At 42.8% G+C, this 16,907-nt stretch overlaps 1 protein-coding gene across 3 annotated transcripts in view; it reads left to right on the top strand.

The window, feature by feature from the left end:
• HIBCH (3-hydroxyisobutyryl-CoA hydrolase) overlaps nt 1–16,907 on the top strand; it is a 96,423-nt gene that overhangs the window by 69,742 nt on the left and 9,774 nt on the right. The window lies entirely within an intron of this gene.

Here is a 16,907-nt window from a genome sequence, read left to right on the forward strand (position 1 = left end):
TCGACGCTAGCCTCGGACCATGGACGCACACCGCCGAATTAATGTGCTTAGTGTGGCCGCATGCACTCAACTTTATACAATCTGTTTTATAAAACCGGTTTATGTAAAATCGGAATAATCCCGTAGTGTAGACATACCCTTAAAAGGGAATTTTAGAAGCCACCTGCATAGCAAGCGTTATGCTCAGTATTTCAAAGAAAAAGTTTAATCTATTTTACTACACAATGTTAAACAAAAGGGGAAACTTAATATTTCACTTTTATATGGCTCCTGTCAAGGAGGATTGTTGGTCTAATGGTTAGGGCAGTAGCTGGGACTCAGGAGACTGGGGTTCAGTTCCCTGCTGCACCACAGACTTCCTGTCTCCCTAGGCCTCATTTCCGCATCTGTAAAATGAGGAACATAGATTTTCCCTTATCTCTGAGAGATGTTGTGAGGAGAACTACAGTAAAGATTACGAGGCGCTCAGATACCATGGTGGTGGAGCCATAAAAAATAGATATCCAAAATAGATCAACCCACTCAGTTGTATTTATAATCTGTTGAACTGCAATAGGATATTTTAAACCCCTTTTACAATATCATTGTAGAACTGTTTAACTTGATGATGATAAAATTAACTTTTATGGAGGCTGAGAGACCATCAAGGATTATTTAACGATAGCCTTTTCTAAGTGTATAGTTATGGCACTATAAAATAATTAAATCGAGTGGAATTGTTTGATAGAGAACATAGTGTATTAAGGATGTTACCGCATTTTCTGTGTTCAAAATACAGTTCACATTATAAATACTAGAAGTGCTTTCTTATTGGCACATAGTCACTATCCAGGCCCTGTATATTCCATGATCCCATAACTACCAGATTTGCTGCAGAATTCACTCCCTTGCTGCACAATCTGACTTATTTAAAGCCAAAATTTAAGTTCTCAGTCCTTACGGTTGTGGAGATTACATGTGTTTCACATTTTTGAAGTTAACTGATGCAGCATCAGCTGTCTTCAAGAAGAGCCTATGTATAAGTAAACAAAGGCCCTGTGCCTTTAAATAGAATGTTTTCCCCTTTGTTTCTTCAATTTGTTTATGCATTTAATAGCACTTGATATATAGTAGATGATACTGTTTCCCCTCTTTGGTTGTTTAATGGCTGATTCTTGTTCCTCGGGCTTGATACAGTAGTTACAGGGTGATGGTCTATGGCCTGTGTTACACAGCAGTTCAGAGTAGGTGATTATGATGGTCCTTTCTGGCCTTGAAACCTATGAATCCTGCAAATACTTTATAATATTAGTGTTTATTACTGTGAATAATCCCTTTATTTCAGTTGGATTACAGTAGAAACCATGTGCCCACTAGTAAGTGTCCAGAGGATCAGGGCCTTTGTTTCCCCTTTTGCTTTTGTCAGTCTTTCACACAGCCACAGGAACAAGAAACATTTTTAACACTAGGAAAATGATTATAAGACCACAAGCATTCCCTAGAGGAGCTATATAATACCTGAAACTACTTTTAACCTTTTTTTTTTTTGGTTAAATTGACTAGATTTCCTATTGTGATGTCACTTTAACTGCAAAATTCAAAGATGTAAGAGAATTATAGTATAAATATTATTTGTTGCAAAAGGAAGAATGATGAGATGATTCACAAAAAACATTAATTTGATACTTTTGAAAAACATTCCTGATGTTTAGAAGTTCCTGGCTGTAGACTGAATCCAGTGTAAATTATCTGAACCCATTTTTAATTCAACTAACTAGTGTGCTGCTTAGAGGTTTAAGGAGGCATCCCTTGCATTCTCCCATTTATTTTCCACTCCTATGGGTTTACAGATATAGTTAGTTACCCATTCTCTTGGATTAAAAAAGACTGCTTTTTTAACTGAAATATGTGATCGCCCCTGTTTTAGACTAACTCCAGTATGAAAGCCTCTTGTTAACATGACTGGCCTTGGAGCTTCTAAGGTTACAGGCAGTAGAGTCCAGTATCACTCCTGGGTCAGAAATAAGAGATTTTGAAAGACTGAATAGCTCAGGGAATTGGTAATAAGATAGAGTCATTCAAATCCAGCCCAGGGAAATTATGACCAAAACAAAGTCATTAACAACTGATCGCTGTTTGGTGGCCTACGTGAAGAGAGTCAATTTCTAAGTATTATAGACATCTTACAAAAATACCATTGCTGTTGCCATTAACTGGTACCTTAACTGGCAGGCTCAACTCAGAGACCAAGGACTGAATGTGCATATGATCATTTTTTCCTCAAGGAGGGTGATATCTCCAGGTTAGAATGGTGGCACAGTGGTGGTGTATTTTGGAGAAAATTATGTTGCCACTACCATGTTGCTGAAGAATAGAAAGCTTGTCTACAGGGTTAAGGGGCGAGAGGTTTTAGAGTGAAATTGTCACTAAAAGCAATAGCCGCCTCTAGTTTACTTGATGTATTAATTACTTTTGGCAAACTGAATCCCATTTATATGTAATCTTTTTACCTTGGTGCCCCCTCTTGGCTGCTTGTTATAGGGTGACCAGATGTCCCTATAAAATCGGGACTATCCTGCTATTTGGGTGGTTGTCCCGCGTCCTGACCACAGATCGGTTGGGACGCAATTTGTCCCCATATTTCGCTCCACCAGCAGCACTGTTTTTCTTGTTGTTTTTCTTGCTCTGCTGGCAGCACTTGGCTTGTTTTTGCTCTGCTGGCAGCAATCTTTTTTCCTTCTTGCTCCACCGGAAGACCCCGCCCCCCAGTGTGTCCCGATATTTTCTTCATCTCATCTGGTCACCCTAGCTTGTTAATGAGTTCTGCGGAAACTTTAAAGTTTCAATAACTGTTGATTTCCTTCCTCCTTTAAAGTACTGGAAGTGGGACAGTGAGCAACCATACATTAAAAACGAAAACTAAGACAGCAATCACATCTCAATATACATTCACAGCAATTCAGCCATAGTTACCTGGTAACCAGTAAAAGGCAGGTTAGAAAGGTAAGACGAGCCAAACAAAAGGAAGAACAGTGGACGTGTCAGCTGCTGGGACAGTGGTTGGAAAGTTGGTGCAATGATGCATTCTCCTGAGCTGGCTTCTCAAAATTCCTACTTCATTTCTAGTCCACAGAAATGATTCTCAGTCCCTTATAAAAAAAATTCAGGTATTAGCTTTAGAAGATGTTCATTTACATTTTGCTTGTTAAAAGCACACACACACTTAAAAAATACCATGCAATATCATATCCTGGCCAGATTCCAGTTTGGGTAATCAGTTCTGCATAGCTCAGATTGCCCTTTTAGTATCATTTGGATATGCTACTCTTTTTCACTTCCTGACCTAAACTCTTATGTCTAGTGTTGTGAACTGATAACCAGTGTAGTCTCACTTCACCCTGTACATGATGGCATTTCATTCTCCCATATGTTGGGCTGTACAGATTATATAAAATAGAGCCTTGTGTTACAAGCACTTATGCACATGGGTAACTTTACTTGTGTTAAGTGTTTGCAGAACTGCTACTTGTGGAAAGGTGGACTCACTGCTGGTGTGCTCCCCTCTTGGCTGCATGTGGTGTAGCCGCTGTTTCCGCTGTAGCATGGTGTGCCTCCTGCCGATGTTCAGTCTGGTCCTGTGGGGGTCTCTTTTCTCATGACTTGGCCCTCCAGCCAGGTCACATTTTAGTTTGAACCCTTCCAGGGTAACAAAAAGTCTAGCAACTTTACATCAGGCTTTCAGCCCTTGACCCTGGGTCCCAGGTCCTTACATCTTCTTGTCCCCAGGGCTTTCACGAGTCCTCATCCCCTTATACAAGAAGAAAGTTCACTCCACCTTCACTGGTGACTGGTAGGGGAACTTAGGCCCTCCCACTTCTCTGGGTGTCAGCCCAAGGACCCTATAGTGAAAAGACAAGGTTTATCTGTTCAAACCCATCCTTTGCTACCTTCCCTGAATGTCTTCCTACCTCAGCCTGTCAACAGGCCTTTCCTACAGCTCCTTCTTGGGTCCACTGTGTACCTGTATTTTTCTCAGACTCTCAGGGTATGTCTACACTGCAATTAGATACTCGTGGCTGGCCTGTGCCAGCTGACTTGGGCTTGCAGGGCTTGGACGGTAGTGTTATTTAACTGCAGCATAGACTTCCAGGCTCAGGCTGGAGCCCAGGCTCTAGGACCTGTGGTGGGGGTTGGGGGTCCCAGAGCTCAGGCTGCAGCCTGAGCCCAGAAGTCTATACTGCAATTAAACAGCCCTGCTGCAGCCCAAGCTCAAGTCAGCTGGCCTGAGAAGGAGCTGTAGGAAAGGCCTGTTGACAGGCTGAGGTAGCCACGGGTGTCTAATTTCAGTGTAGATATACCCTTCATACTTCATAACTTACAGGATTCTTCCATCAAGATCTCCAACAAATCCCAAACCAAAAGTACAAACTTAAACCACTTCCACCCTACCCAAGCTTGAATGCGAGTCCTTCTGGAGGCTTCCCAGATATTCTGCTTCCTACTTCTATCAAACCATTCCCACAGTGCAGGAGCTCCCAGCCTCATCTTTTCTGGGTCTATCACTAGCTGACCATTCTGTCTTTTTAAGGAAACTTGACTCCTTTCCAGGTGACCCTTCTAACCAACCTTCTTAACACCTGTTCAAGTGCCAACAGGTAGGTTAATTGAGTTCTGAAGCTCTCATTAAGCCTCTTAGTGCCAGTGTGGGATAGATACCCTATCACAGTACCATAATTTGTAAAATGATTTGGGATTCTTTAGATGAAAGGACTACATGAGTGTCAGTCATTGTCATCTTCGCTATTAAGAAATTTTGACTATATACAGTACATGGTTTTATTAAATACTACAGAACAGCATAGTTATTTAAATTGAAAATTTGTGCCTAAAAGACATTTAATCATTATGACTCTTATGCTTCCTGGATCTAAATTGGTAGCTCAAACTTATTTCTCTTTTAGGCTGGAAATTGGCTCAAGTGGTCTTCAAAAATAGTCAAAAAAGCTGAAACCTTATATTCAGGATATGAACAGAGGGTAACATCTAGTGAGACAAGGCAGTGTTCCTGGTACAAAGAGCAGTATAGTTTATAATTTATAAGAGCTGTATAATATTTCATAATAATTTAATAATATGATTGTTGACCTAAATTCCCAAACTGTACATATTTTTTAAAAGGTGCAAAACCAGATTTGACGTTTTTTAGTAAAAAATCTGTATTAAGTTTAGCAGATATTTCGGTGCTTAAATTGTGTAATTAATGTTTTTACCGAAAAACTCAGCTTAAGACAGCAGACAAGTCAGGAAAGCATAGCTGATTATAGTTATTTGTATGTGAAAATCAGTCTCTCTCTCTTTAAACCATAGCTGATCCAGTCTGGATCAGAATTGTTGTAGTAGTTTACAGTATGTGCAAATGCATAGACCAAAAACCTGCTGGACATTAACTCACAGGAGAGTTTACATATTCTAAATAGGGAGTACATGATGGTGTGATCTAAAAAGTTTACTGGCCTGAACTTAGGATGGCCACATTACTTATGAGTGAGTTACGACGGTCATCCCAAATGACTGTTGATGAAACCTTTACATCACCCTACCTCATCATATTAAGTATTCTGTATGTGCTACATGTTATAGGAAACTTTTTTCAAGTGTTTTAGGCAATTATAAAAATATCTATTGACACAGCTTTTTGTATCACTCCACCTGCATGCCTTAATTGACTTCAGTGGGTATTGGATTAGGCCCCAAGTAACTAATTGTACAAGGTATAGCGGGAGCCATAAAAATCTCCTAACCCAGAATAGCATTTTTATATATTAGAAGCAGAAAAGTGAAGAGGACATTGGGCATGGGGGCCAGATGTTTGGCCCCTTCTCCGGTAGTTTTGCCCAGCTGGCCAAGGGCCATTCCAGTTCCCTGGGTGCACTTCTGTTGCCCTGGCCATGCCTTAGTTGGGGCTTAGAAGGGGTGGCATACGCCCAGCTAAGTTGGCCCTACACCACCTAGATGGTTCCCCATGCTGGCGTCAGCCCCAGGAACCTAGTTAAGCCAGCTTGGAGGTTGTCTTTCTCTAAGGGGCAAAGCAAAGTAGCACTAGCATGAGTCAGAATCTGACCTAATGATATCCCTTTCTTCTGGAATTCCTTCTCTTTCCTTTATCCTTCTTTAGCTTCTAGAATTAGTTGTCCTCTGCCTTTTTCAATATTAAATTTCACTTCAGACTATTTTTTCCTTCTCTTCTTTTTTTTCCTTGTCTCCTTTTCTTTCCCTATGTTCCTTACCTCCCCTGGGGTTTTTTCTCCATGTTCTTCCATCCTTCTTTCTTTCCTGCTCTGTCCCTTGCAACTGCCCCCTCGATACTTGTAGACACTTACATGTCTCTTAATCTGCCTGGACCATTCACTCATTCTGCCACTGAAACACCAATAGACATCCCCTGCCTCAGCCGCTGTTACACGCACACCTCTCAACACACGTTTACACCCACCCACCCAACCCACATAGATGGCCATGCATCCACCGCTTGCCCTTTTGACTACACACAAACACCTCCATGCACTCACAAGGTTTGCGTCTGCATTTGGGGGGTGGGGTGATGGGTATGAAATTATCAATACATTTATTTGTCTTGACGCTTAACAGTAGTGGTTACATTTCTGCACGTGTGCATGCTCTGTCCTTCCCCCTCCCTTCCATGGCTTCCTCTTACACTGCTTCCAGGTCAGAACTCTTCCTCCCCTCTCCTGGATTGTTATAGGCACTCACTTACCTACCTTCTGGCTCTCTTTGCGTTTCCTCCTTCTTCAAGCACTGGTTGCAGAGTGGAGCAGTTAAGGATCTGGAACAGGAAGCCAGCACTTGCAGTGCCCACTTGCAGTGCCCTTCTGCAGGATGGAAAAAGGAGGTGCACCCTCAGCACCACCAATTCTTCCTCCCCTGCAGCCTGTGACTGCTGAATAGGTGGGAGGAGGAGCATTGACAGATGGACAGACAGGGCAGAGTTCAGGGAGGAAGAGCAGCACAGGAGAGGAAGAGGAGCAGCAGAACGTTTAAGCTGTTCTATCCTTTTAAAATGAAAGCTTTCCTCCTTGACAGAGATTCTCATAGACTTTAAGGCCAGAAGGGACCATGATAGTCTGGTCTGACCACCTTGCACATCACAGGCCATAGAACTTCACCCACCCATTCCTACAATAGGCCCCATAACCTCTGGCTGAGTTGCTGAAGTCCTCAAATCATGATTTAAAGACTTCAAGTGAAAGAGAATCCGCTATTTACTCTAGTTCAAATCAATACGTGACCCATGGTCCATGTTGCACAGGAAGGTGAAACCCCCTCCCAGTGTCTCCGCCACTTTGCCGTATTTGTGGTTGGGATGGATTTCTCCCCCAGGTCAATAGGTTAGACACTGAGCACGTGGGCGAGACCCAGCAGCCAGACACCTGGGAAAGAATGCTCTGCAGTAACTCAGAACCCTCCCCTCTAGTGTCCAATCTCCAGGCCATTGGAGAGATTTGCTAATAGCAGGCTATATGCAATTCTAGACAACCTCATCATAACATCTCCTCCATAAAACCTATCAAGCTCAGTCTTGAAACCACTGCTCCCCTTGGAAGGCTGTTTCAGAGCTTCACTTCCCTGATTGTTAGAAATCTTAGTTTAATTTGAAGCCTAAACTTGTTGATGGCTAGTTTATATGCATTTGTTCTTGTGCCAGCATTGTCTTAACTGTCCCTTTGAAACACGACTAGCTCAAAGCACATTAATGAATTGCTAACACGCATCAGCAGGGTGCGCAGAGACCGTTAGATGCAGAAGGCTAGCACAGGTAGATTCACACCCCAATTTGCCATCATCTAATCATTCTTGTAAACAAGCTTTGAGAGAGAGGTTTTTTAGACTAACCTTTGGTTGATAGATTTCTTATATAGGAAATGTCAGGAGGATTGGCTAAAGGTCTGTAAATTGATTTAGTGGGCAAAATCCTGGCCCCCTTGAATTCAGTAGTAATCCCACCACTCAGTTCAATAGGGCCAGAATTTCACCCCAGATACTGAGATTCTGGTACACTGCATGAAATCCTGGTCCTGTTGAAGACCATGGGGCTTTGCCATCTGTTTGAGTGGGACCAGGATTTCACTGTTGGTGTCTAGATACTACAGTGGCATATTACAGATAGCTTAGATAAACTTTAATTTGTTCAGTGTATACAGGAATAAATACAAATTTTGTGTTGTTTGTATATTGGTAAATGAAAGTGATAAATAAGGAAGAGGATGGGTCAGTGCTACAGAGTAACCTGGATCACTTTAAGCTGGAGACAAGCCAACAGTATGCATTTTAATACAGCCAAATGTAAATGTACATCGAGGAGCAAAGAATGTAGGCCGTACTTACAGGATGGGGGACTATCTTGGGAAACAGTGACTCTGAAAAAGATTTGGGGATCATGGTGGATAGTCAGCTGAATGTGACCTCCGAGCGCAACGTTATGGCCAAAAGATTAATGTAATCTTTGAATGCATAAACAGGGAGATCTCAGGTAGAACTACAGGTTATTTTACCATTGTATTGGGCACTACTGGAATACTCTGTCCAGTGCTGGTATCCACAATTCAAGAAAGATATTGAAAAATTGGAGAGGGTTCAGAGAAGACCCAAGAGAATGATTAAAGGATTAGAAAACCTGCCTTACAGAGATAGACTCAAGGAACACAGTCTATTAGCTTAATAAAGAGAAGGTTAAAGGGTGACTTGATCACAGTCTGTAAGTACCTCCATGGAGAACAAATATTTGATAATGGTCTCTTTAATCTAGCAAATATATAATTAAAATTATTCATACATCGAAGGCCATAGAACTCCACACAATTTTTTAATGGTGGGAGTAATTAACCATTGGAACAATAAGGGTTGTGGTGGATTCTCCATCAATTACCATTTTAAAATCAAGATTGGATGTTTTTCTAAGAGAGATGCTCTCGGAATAATTTTGGGTGAGTTCTATAGCCCGTGTTGTACAGCAGGTCAGATTACGTGATCACTGTGGTCCCTTCTGGCCTTAGAATATATTAATGTATAGCTATTATGGTGTATCATGGACAGGGTATAGTTATTCTATAGGCATTAATGAAAATCAAACACAGAATATATTATTCTGGAAATATTAGGCCTTTGATGTGCAAGTTATTTTAGTGTTAATAAAGTGGAACTAATAGCACTGGCAATGATCCAGGTATACTGCAGGCAGTTGCTCTGCTGGCTGTCCAGCTCTTGCCAGTGCAATCCTGACATACAGTATCACTGCTTTCCCGAATCAGAATATGGTCGAATGGGCACTCTTAGTGAGGCCACTATGCAACTGAGCTACAATATCAAGAAGTGATGACAAAACCTGAAAACTATCAGAGCTGTCATTTGATTGTAGCTAATTGATGACATTTTTTAAAATGTCCTTCAGGACAAACTTACCTCAGTATATGAGAGAATGGTGATGTTTTGTCACGATGTTCATGAAGTGGTATTGCGTTGTAGCAATACCTCACGACCAACATTGCTCCCTCTAAAAGACATTTTGAAACACTTCAGTGTCCTATAAACTTGTCTTACAGGCTATGAGACCCCTTGTCAAAATTAGGGTGATGGCTTTATTTTAAAATCAAATTGGGAGACAAACACCAACTTGTGAAAGTTCAGATTCTTATAAGAGGTGAGAGAGGGATTCAGGAATTCCCTCCATTAATGTATGGATTTGTGAAAGCTAGACTCTCTGCTGGTGCACCCCTTTATGTCCTATATAGCACCCCCTGCTAATGCTGGTTACAGCCCAGCAGTGGTCTGACTCTTCTTATGACTCAGCCCTGTGGGCAGATCATGCTTTTGTCTTACCCTTTACAGGGTAACAGAAAGTAAAACAAAGGAATTCAGCCTGATATGGAGCCCCATTGACCCCACACGTTTCTCTCAGGTTTTCAATTGTCCATATCCATGGCCTCCCACCACCAACTCCCCTGCCAGTGGACCCTATAATTAGAAGCCAAGGGCTTCTTCATCATACTTTCTACTGCCTCCCTGGACTTCTTCCTCTTGTAGTCTCTTTTTCAGGACTTCTCCCCACACCCTCTCTAGGGTCATCCTTTTCTCAGGACCAGAACTCACAGGGCTCTACCCTGGAATTCCCTAACAAAATCCTAAACCAGAAGTGGGCAAACTTTTTGGCCTAAGGGCCACATTGGGGTTGCAAAACTGTATGGAGGGCCGGGTAGGGAAGGCTGTGCTCCCTAATCAGCCTGGCCCCTGCCACCTATCTGACCCCTCTCACTTCCTGCCCCCGACTACTCTCCCTCAGAACATCTGACCCATCCAACCCCTCCCTGTTCCTTGTCCCCTAACCACCCCCTCCCAGGAACCCCCACCCCTAACTGCCCCTGGGGCCCCACCCTCTATCCAACCCCCCCTGCTCCCAAACCCCTGACTGCTCTGACCCCTAGCCACACCCCCACCCCTTGACTGGGCCCACAGGACACCATGCCTATCCAACCCCCCCTGTTCCCCATCCCCTGACCCCTATCTACACCCCTGCCCCCTGACAGGCCCCCCAGGACTCCCATACTTATCCAACCCCACCCCTGTCCCCTGACCACCCCCCAGAACCTCCACCCCATCCAACTGCCCCTTGCTTCCTGTCCCCTGACGGTCCCCCCTGCCCCCCGGACCACCTCTTATTCAACCCCCCGGCCCTAGCCCCCTTACCATGCAGGTCAGAGCAGCATGTCTGGCTGCCACACCACCCGGCCAGAGCCAGACATGCTGCCGCGCTGCTCAGCAGGAACACACAACCCCGCCATTGACTGCGGGGAAGGGGCGGGAACATGGGGGCTGGCCTCCCTGGCCAGGAGCACAAGGGCTGGGCAGGATGGTCCCTCAAGCCATAGTTTGCCCACCTCTGTCCTAAACCAACAGAACAAACATAACCCACTTCTCCCCTCCTCAGACTTGACCTTTGATACATCTCCATTCCTCAACTGACCACCATCCAAGGCTTTCTCCTTGGAAGTCCAGGTCCTGCCCCATTATCAGGGTTCACCACCAGAGCTTGCTGTATCCCACTGGCTTCTCTGTATCTCTGCTGCCTCTTGTCAGACTGTGTTACTCAGGAATGGATTCCGGAGCCAACTCTCCTCATAAACTTCCTCTGCAACCCACCCAGTCCCTCCACTCTCTCACACTAAACAAGGCACTGAAGTATTCTTTCCAACTCTCACTGCAGCCTCCTTCTCATCTGTGCTTCCTTTATAGTCATCACCCAGTGCCTGGCCCACCCTGCAGGTGCAGCCAGATGAGCTAACTGGCCTTTCACACCCACATTAACCCTTTCAGAGCCAGGGTTGAGGCTGTACGCCATCACAAGCTCCTGTTGGATTACAGTAAGAAGCTAATCATAAAAGCAGCAAAGAAAACACAGACAGCCCTCCCGAAAACGTGAAGCTTATTGCACCTGAATTATCAGAGTTCCCATCAGCATTTCAGAAGAGCAATTTCTGATGTGTCAACAGAAAAATTTAATTCCCTTTAAATTCTTTTCTCTTACTCTGCTGGGTAGGGCAGCGTTTTCCTTTTGTTTTGTTTTTTATCATTCTTAATTCAACCCACAGAAACCTTATGAATTCATCTCAGATTAATAGAGGTGACTGGTCTCTCCTTTAGCAAGCCAGTAACAAGTGTCTCCTCTCTATTCTAAGGGGAAGTGCCACATTAGACGCCAGTATTTTCCTTTTTAAGTTTAGAAATCCAGCAAAGATTATATTCTTCTGATACAGCGGTATGGAGTTTACTACTTTAGCTACTTGGGAGGAGAAAGAGCTTGAAAAAAGTTGAATAGTTTGAAGAAAAAAACCGCCACATATGACTCATTCATACAGGGGAGAGTAACCTTGATTCCTTGAGCTCAATTCAACTTAAAATGAGTTAACAGGGGAAACCTCAGATTTAGAAAACATTTTGGGTGGGATTCACAAAAGTACTTTAGGTGCCTAAGTATCAGGTTTCGGCACATCAATCCCAGTTTTGGCTCCACTGTGATCCAAAGCTTCTGCCAAGCCCTATAGATGCCTAAGTTTTTCAGAATAAAAGTTTCCTCAGCACCCATGTTTCTGCCTCTGAGCACATGCACTGTTTGCCCCCCTGTACATAAGAACATAAGAACGGCCATACCGGGTCAGACCAAAGGTCTATCTAGCCCAGTATCTGTCTACTGACAGTGGCCAATGCCAGGTGCCCCAGAGGGAGTGAAGCTAACAGGCAATGATCAAGTGATCTCTCTCCTGCCATCTATCTCCATCCTCTGGTAAACAGAGGCTAGGGACACCATTCTTTACCCTTCCGGGCTAATAGCCATTTATGGACTTAGCCACCATGAATTTATCCAGTTCCCTTTTAAACATTGTTATAGTCCCAGCCTTCACAACCTCCTCAGGTAAGGAGTTCCACAAGTTGACTGTGCGCTGTGCGAAGAAGAACTTCCTTTGATTTGTTTTAAACCTGCTACCTATTAATTTCATTTGGTGATCCCTAGTTCTTGTATTATGGGAAGAAGTAAATAACTTTTCCTTATCCACTTTCTCCACATCACTCATGATTTTATATACCTCTATCATATCCCCCCTTAGTCTCCTCTTTTCCAAGCTGAAGAGGCCTAGCCTCTTTAATCTTTCCTCGTATGGAACCCTCTCCAAACCCCTAATCATTTTAGTTGCCCTTTTCTGAACCTTTTCCAGTGCTAGAATTTCTTTTTTGAGGTGAGAAGACCACATCTGTACACAGTATTCGAGATGTGGGCGTACCATGAATTTATATAAGGGCAATAATATATTCTCAGTCTTATTCTCTATCCCCTTTTTAGTGATTCCTAACATCCAGTTTGCTTTTTTGACCGCCTCTGCGCACTGCGTGGACATCTTCAAAGAACTATCCATGATGACGCCAAGATCTTTTTCCTGACTCGTTGTAGCTAAATTAGCCCCCATCATATTGTATGTATAGTTGGGGTTATTTTTTCCAATGTGCATTACTTTACATTTATCCACGTTAAATTTCATTTGCCATTTTGTTGCCCAATCACTTAGTTTTGTGAGATCTTTTTGAAGTTCTTCACAATCTGCTTTGGTCTTAACTATCTTGAGTAGTTTAGTATCATCTGCAAACTTTGCCACCTCACTGTTTACCCCTTTCTCCAGATCATTTATGAATAAATTGAATAGGATTGGTCCTAGGACTGACCTTTGGGAACACCACTAGTTACCCCTCTCTATTCTGAGAATTTACCATTAATTCCTACCCTTTGTTCCCTGTCTTCTAACCAGTTCTCAGTCCATGAAAGGACCTTCCCTTTTATCCCATGACAGCTTAATTTATGTAAGAGCCTTTGGTGAGGGACCTTGTCAAAGGCTTTCTGGAAATCTAAGTACACTATGTCCACTGGATCCTCATTGTCCACATGTTTGTTGACCCCTTCAAAGAACTCTAATAGATTAGTAAGAGACGATTTTCCTTTACAGAAACCATGTGGACTATTTCTCAACAGTTTGTTTTTCTATGTGTCTGACAATTTTATTCTTAACTATTGTTTCGACTAATTTGCCCGGTACTGACGTTAGACTTACTGGTCTGTAATTGCCGGGATCATCTCTGGAGCCCTTTTTAAATATTGGCGTTACATTAGCTAACTTCCAGTCATTGAGTATCGAAGCTGATTTAAAGGGCAGGTTACAAACCTTAGTTAATAGTTCCGCAATTTCACATTTCTCGACACCTATCTCCTGCCTAAGCCCCAGAGTGATTCACAAACCAGGAGCAGACAGGCATTTAGCCACCTGAGTTGCTTGTGGAGCCCAATCTTTTAGGGGCCTCTGAGCATGCCTACCAGATCAGGTCCATTCAGAATTGATGTGGGGGAGGGAACTTTTAGCCAAGTGGTTAGAGCACTTGCGTGGGAAATGAAAGACCAAGGTTCAATTTTCCTCCTCTTCCAGAGGAGGCTAAAAATTATAAGGTGGTGGCAGCAGCCGCACCACCACCTCCTCTGGTTGTTTTATGTGTAGTGAGGCAGGTGCCTAACTCTCTTGCTCAAACCCAACTTAGGTGCCTGACTCCAGGCAGCAGGTTCCCATTTGTGGATCTCTAAGATGACATAGGCATCTCCCTGCAGCCTGGACTTCAGCAGCTCTCTGAGATCGGGGCAGGGCTGAGCACACACTCTTCTCGTTTGCTAGCTTAGGCAGAGCCTCACCTAGTGTGCTGGCTTTGTGGATTGCATTCTAGGGTGCCTGTCTCTCCCCATTCATTGTCTAGGGAGCCTAAGCGCCTAATTTGGCCTTGTGGATTTCAGTGTTATTCGTGTGACTTCTTAGGCACTGTGACCCTCAGTGTGGCAATGCCTAAGTTCCTTTGTAGATCCCAGCTTTGTCGCCTCTTTCTCTTTATATAGTAAGGTTTTTCAGTCCCAATTTCCCCTGCAGGACACAATTAACTCTTCATCTCTCTAACTAACCCTTTTGTTTCTTTCTCCCTTACGGTTGAGGGGAAAGGGTTACATCTGTTGCCCATCTCAAACAAACAAACAACCCTCTTCTTCCCAGAAAACCTGAAACTCGATGCTATGGTGCATATGAGAAACTTTCTTAGCAACCTATATTTTGTGACTGAAAGGGAGCAATTCTGCTATTGCAGCTGTTATTTCTGGGAGGACTCCATCCCTTACACTGACTTTCTTCACCGTACGATGATAAAGTTCTGACGATTAATGCTGTTGCAAATCCAACTTGCAGTATGGAGGACCGCTACACTGAAATAAAGATGATCCCATGAAAAATGGAATCGGTGGCAACGCCCTTCATAAGATCTTATCAGCATCCCATATTTCTCCCTCCTAATGCAATCTGTTCCTCTTCGATCTTGTTCCTCAGATCTGATCTTCCTCTTATATGATCAGTTCACTTATAGATACCTTGGTGACTCATTTTTTCTGCATTACACCCACCTTTTGTGCTTCTTTTTCTTTCCCTTTCCTTTGTTCGCTACACGATTTATCACAATGCTCCCTCCACCTCCAACCTCTTTGGCAGCCTCTGTGTGCATTAGCTTAGTAAACTGCTGTTTTCAAATCTTTTCTGCTTCAGTGCTTTCCTTGATCAGTGGTGCCCCACAATGCACTGTGGATATTTCACCCAGGGAAGTTCGTAGGTGTCCAGAATTTTGAATATAACATCTGGTCTGGTCCCAGCAATGATTTCCAGATCACACAAGAGTTTGCCACTGAGCAAAGGGGTAAAGCGCCCTATGTGGAAATGAGGCCAGGAAGAGAAAAGGAAACTTAAGGGAAAAAAGGGAAATTAAGACAGCTTTATTAGGAATCACTGAACAGATCTGAAGAGCAGCAAATTGCAGTCGGGGTCGGGGAGGGAGGGAGGTAGAGGAGCTAAAGTACAAAAAAGCAGCTACGGGTCTGTGATAATTAATGGAATTATGGAAGTTATCAGATCAAGCCAGGATGTATTTTTTTCCGAACCATTTCCCCGAGCTCAACTTTCAAACCGGCGGATGGATACATGCAGAACTGTGATAAAACTTGAATCACTAGTTACTAGGATCTACCTTCGACATCAGTTGAGTTAGCAGACATAAGTAAACAGACAAACAAGGTTATTACGCTCTAGGAGCTGTCATCTGGAGGGAAAGAGAATGAGAAATCAGAGCAGTGAGGAGCAGAAAATTTCTTGGTGTTAACGACTGGAAATCTGCTATTTCAGTCTGTGGGTTAAGAGCTTAATATCCTCTCTGATAATATGAATAGGTAAATCTTACCATCTGCCACTTCCCATTGTTGTAATAAACAATCTTTTGTAAATCAGAGCATATTATTGTGGTATGAATAGTGTAGCTCATTTATTCATGCTTACGTAAAATCCTTAAGTTTTAAGATTTTAAAAAATATAGTCAAGCTGTGGATCTCTTTGCCAGAATATGTTGTGAAGGCCAAGACTATAACAGAGTTCAAAAAAGAGCTAGAGAAATTCATGGAGGATAGGTCCATCAGTGGCTATTAGCCAGGATGAGCAGGGATGGTGTCGCTAGCCTCTCTTTGCCAGAAGCTGGGAACAGGCAACAGAATATGGATCACTTGATGATTACCTGTTCTTTTCATTCCCTCTGGGGCACCTGGCACTGGCCATTGTTGGAAGACAGGATACTGGGTTAGATGGACCTTTGGTCTAACCCAGAATGGCCATTCTTATGTTCTTATTAATCACCTACTTGTCATAATTAAAAAATAGAACTCCTGTTTACATTCCTTTCCCCAAGAAAATTTTTGAAGCTCAGTTCTAATTCCTTAAATATGTTTTTTCATTCATCTGGCACATGGTCTGTTTTTAATTGAAAATTACTCACGAGTGATAGGCTTCTGGCAACTGTTCATTTATTTATTTAAATTAAAAAGACACTATCATTTTTTTTTTAGTGGAAGGAGTGCATACCAATTATCTGGTCTTTTGCAAATAAGTATAAGGAGAAATGCATTTTTTTAAATTGAAATGTTGGGCCAACTCACATATTCCCATACTGTTCTGAACATTGCACTAAACGAAACATGAACACTGTATCCATAGCTTACCTACAAGATCTTTTCTGCTGCAGATGATGCAAATAATGATCGGCGTTTAAATTTTTTTTTGTAACTTGTGCCTGTAATTCTTAAATGTTTAATAGTTCATACTGAACTGATATATAAAAGGCCAAATTCTGCTCTCATGTACCCTAGTATGAATCAAGAAGTCCACTGACAAATCAAATCAGTCTAGATTTGAGCCCCAGTCCTGCAGACTACTCCTTGGGGGTGGACTGTGTGCCTGCATAGAACTCAGGTT

The sequence above is a fragment of the Gopherus evgoodei genome, chromosome 11, assembly GCF_007399415.2.
Source record: "Gopherus evgoodei ecotype Sinaloan lineage chromosome 11, rGopEvg1_v1.p, whole genome shotgun sequence".
NCBI lineage: Eukaryota > Metazoa > Chordata > Testudines > Testudinidae > Gopherus > Gopherus evgoodei.